Source organism: Lutra lutra, chromosome X, assembly GCF_902655055.1.
Source record: "Lutra lutra chromosome X, mLutLut1.2, whole genome shotgun sequence".
NCBI classification, from domain to species: Eukaryota; Metazoa; Chordata; class Mammalia; order Carnivora; family Mustelidae; genus Lutra; species Lutra lutra.
Genome location: NC_062296.1, coordinates 82751659 through 82756013, shown reverse-complemented (window position 1 = coordinate 82756013; position 4355 = coordinate 82751659). Strand labels below are relative to the sequence as shown.

General features: G+C 36.2%; 1 pseudogene; it reads left to right on the top strand.

Moving 5' to 3' along the window:
- The first annotated feature begins 229 nt into the window (after nucleotides 1–229).
- Nucleotides 230–374, top strand: LOC125092567 (uncharacterized; annotated as a pseudogene).
- Nucleotides 375–4355: the final 3981 nt, after the last annotated feature.

Sequence of the window (4355 nt, the reverse complement as noted above, 5' to 3'; positions counted from 1 at the left end):
ACGTCCTTATATATGTCTTTTCATGGACATATGCACTCATTCTTCTTGGGTATGCTGAAAAGTGGAATAGGGTAGATGTATATTTAGTTTTAGTAGAGTTTTCAAACATTTTGTGGAGTTACATGTTAAAATACCTAAGCAAGATCTATAACTTTGCTTAATGGTAGTGCTCTGTTTAATGGTTCAGTTGTAAATAAAGTTTCTACATTACACACACATACACGGTCTCATCGCTTCTCGGCCTTTTGGCTAAGATCAAGTGTAGTACACATACATACACGGTCACATTAAAATGTAATTTTGTGATGCAATAAAATTTTGAGTTTCAGTGTGATTACTAAGTTTGGCAAGTATGCTTGGGTATTCTATCTAACATCCCTTCATCTTCTAAGTGCTTTGTTTGAAGTCAACCTCTTAAAAAGTGTGTTTATTTATTGAATCTGGCTATAATTGCACAACCATCACTTTTCTGAGCCCAAGAGCTAAATTCTACTAGAAATTTTCTATGGGGGTCTATCAGTCAGATAGGGCACATTTCTGTGTTCTGGAGGCACTACAGAAATCTAAGAGGAGAAACACCAGGAATTTTGAGGAAGAGGGTGTTCATTTAACTGGAAAGCAAAACTCCCTACTCTTGCTGCATTAGACACGGACATCCCAAACTGAGGGAAAAAAATGTGAAATTCACATATCTCCCCCTGTTGTTCTTTATAAAAGGCTATTTCAATTATGGCATGCTAGATTAGAAGTAAGAAGTGGGCAAATTCAGGACCTGGAAGGAAATTTATGCTAGAGAGGAAGTGAAGGCTGTACGTAGCAGAGCAACCAGGAATATGTGACATCAAATAAAAGTGCTAAATAGTGGTAATGACTATTAAAAATTTAGATTATCAGGGGCGCCTGGGTGGCTCAGTGGGTTAAAGCCTCTGCCTTCGGCTCAGGTCATGATCTCAGGGTCCTGGGATCGAGCCCCACATCGGGCTCCCTGCTCAGCGGAGAGCCTGCTTCTCTCTCTCTCTCTCTCTCTCTCTGCCTACTTGTGATCTCTGTCTGTCAAATAAATAAATAAAATCTTAAAAATTTAGATTATCAGTTCTTACTGGAGACCATCTTTACACATAATTAATTTGGTTTAGTCTTGATTCTACTCTTTTTTATAAACTTTCTGTGACTGAAGTTCCAGCCTGTTTTAGAGTTAAGCCCATGTAGGTTTTCACTGAGCCACACATGGGTTCGTCCTGAAAGAATCACATTCTAATATGTGCACATTTGAGGACCAGGATCCTTGGGAAACGATGTGTAAGACTAGTTCTATTTTCTCTTTCAGATTTGGTTTACCAGATAGCTTTAGTCCAAACTCTGTCACTGCTATGAATCTTTCCCCTTCTCCACTTTATGCTGTTTGACACAACTTGTATAACTAGAATGGTGCTTGAAAACCACTGCATGGGGGTGATTATGAAGTTCAGAGACATTGGTTAATTCACTCTGAGAAGCCTGGGAAGGATAAAGATGAAGAACAGAACAGACGATAACACTTAGGTTTATAGACCAAAGTGATACATTTACGGACTTTCAACTAGGAAAATACACAGATCAAGTGAGGACACATTTCAGAAAAGGACCTAACAAGGAAAGACACCTTAGCTCAGGACAGGCTGAAACTCAGCAAAGGAGTGGCCTCACTCAATTAAATTAGTAATATTGAGAAAGAGCCTGGGAATTTTCATATACAATAAGGCCCCCAAATCATATAATGGCAAAGGTTACTAAAATGTCAATGCCAAAAGAAAACAATGAACTGCAGTAAATGTCAAAGCCAAAGATGATAAATATTCATAGTAGGGGAAAAAATGACCATCTTTTTTCAATGTGTTTGTATATACTTCTCCACTAATCACCTAAAAGCAAATGAAGAAACCAAGCTCCCTAGTGAGAAAGACTAGTGCAAGAAAATAATACTTCCTAAATACAAACACAAGTTTTTACCCACCAAGGAGAAATATTCCTTAAAGTAGGTAAATAACTAACTCTAGGAAAGAATATAAAAGTATACAGAGTTTGTGTATTTGCTAATTGTTCTTTTCTTTAATTCAAACGTGAGATATATTTATCTGTGGTATCTATGTATCCTAGATCAGTGATCCTAGATCTCAACCCTGGCTTCATATTAGAATTCCAGGTGAGTGTGGGGGAGGGTGGGCTTTTATTTTTTGTTTTTTTTTTTTTTTAAATGATGTCTATGCCCCACTGCAGACCAAGTAAATCAAACTAGGGATGAAGCCTTAACAGAATCCAGTCCAAGTATTTGTATATAAATGGTCTGCTTTGTTCCTTAAAGGGTTTGAAGTGCTTCACAATCCTTAAGATGGAATTTAGTCTAACATGAATTTACCTTACTTGGCTTAGTTATGACCACAATTTAGACTTTATATGGCAGGCATTGAAGTTAAAGCTTCAAAGCATTGATTGAACACAATAAGGAATACACAAAGATTTAGATATTCTTGCACTCATGGACCTCGCAATCTAGAACAACAAGAAAAGTGCTTAATAATCGTAATGTAATCATGAATACAACATGTAGCCATGGAAAAGGTTCTAATGGAAACAATTCAAAAAATAAAAATATCACATATACTTTCAGGGATCAGAGAAAGCTCCATTAAACAGGGGACTTTTTTTTTCCAATCAGCGGAAAATTTGTTGAGTTTTTACCAAAAGCCAGACATTCTTATGTTAATACCAGCTAACAAAGACAACTAAACAGTCAATATTTGTATGATAGTTAAAGGTATCCAATCATAAACAGAGCTAATTCAGCTATTTAGAGAAGCTGCGACCAATATATTTGACATCTGTAATTATAGTTTGCTGCTAACACCAAGGTTCTCTGATATGTACTAAAATTCCCACCTAATTAAAAATATTTTCCAACAGTTTCCTAGATGGCCTAAAATGTCCACGTTTACACTCATTCTTTGTTTTAAAGGAAAGTTTTTTTTAAAATAACGGTCTATGAGAAACTGTGTCCCACAAAACATAGAGAACCCATCCCTAGATCTGCTCCACAAGAAATATTAAAGGTAAAAACAAACAAACAAACAAGGAAACAATTTAAAAAATCAGGTGACCTATAATATAAACCTAAAGGGGTAGCTAGTTCTTGACAGGCAGAGAGAGAGGGAAGGATATTCTAGAATGCAGTAATAGCATTATGAAAAAACAAAGACAATAAAGTGTGGGGTGTTTTCCAGAAACAGCAAGTAGTACATTTTAGCCAAGTAGAAAGGAGCAAAAAATATACACATGATAGTAATAGAAGAAACAGAAATAAAAGATATGATCAGATTATGCAGTACTTCTAATATTAAGAATCTGAATTTCATTCTATAATAGGGAAGGAGATATTTTTTAGCAAGGGGAAGCCAAGATCAAAGGAGTCCTTTGGGAAACTAATTTGAACATTGTTTATAGAATTGTTTGGAAGATAAGGAGTTTGGAGGTGGGATGAAAAGCAAGGAAGAGAATATTCAAAAACTTGGGTGATTAATAATGCCAAAAATTAGCTTAATGTCAGTAGTCATGAAAGAGGAACAGTGGATTTGGGAGTAACTATGAAGATATATTCTACAAAGCAAGGAAATTACTTACATATGTTTAGGATAAGGCTGAGGGAGGAGTCAAAGCATGAGTTTGTAGTTTTAAACCAAATGGATGATACCACTTGTAGGGAGTCAGAATAATAGTAACACTAGCCAGCATTTACTGAGCACCTATCGAATATCAGTCTAAGTGTTTTACTTAGTCAATCTTATTTCATCACCTAACAGCCTTTTGAGGATTAAACAAAAAAAAAACAACAACAAAGGGAAATAGACTCATAAATATAGAAAACAAATTATTGGTTGCTAGGGCAGGAGGGAATAAGCAAAATAGGTGAAGGGGACTAAGAGGTACAGATACCCAGTTATAAAATAAATAAATCAGAGAAATGAAAGGTATAACACATGGAATATTGTCAATAATATTGTAGTAACTTTGTGTGGTAACAGATGGTAACCTAATTATTGTTGTGAACATATTGTAATTTATGTAATTGTTGAATCACTATGTTGTACACCTAAAACTAATATAATATTATGTGTCATCTATACTTCAATTAAAAATGTAAATGGGGGGGCGCCTGGGTGGCTCAGTGGGTTAAGCTGCTGCCTTCGGCTCAGGTCATGATCTCAGAGTCCTGGGATTGAGCCCCGCATCACATCGGGCTCTCTGCTCAGCAGGGAGCCTGCTTCCTCCTCTCTCTCTGCCTGCCTCTCTGCCTGCTTGTGATCTCTCTGTCAAATAAATAA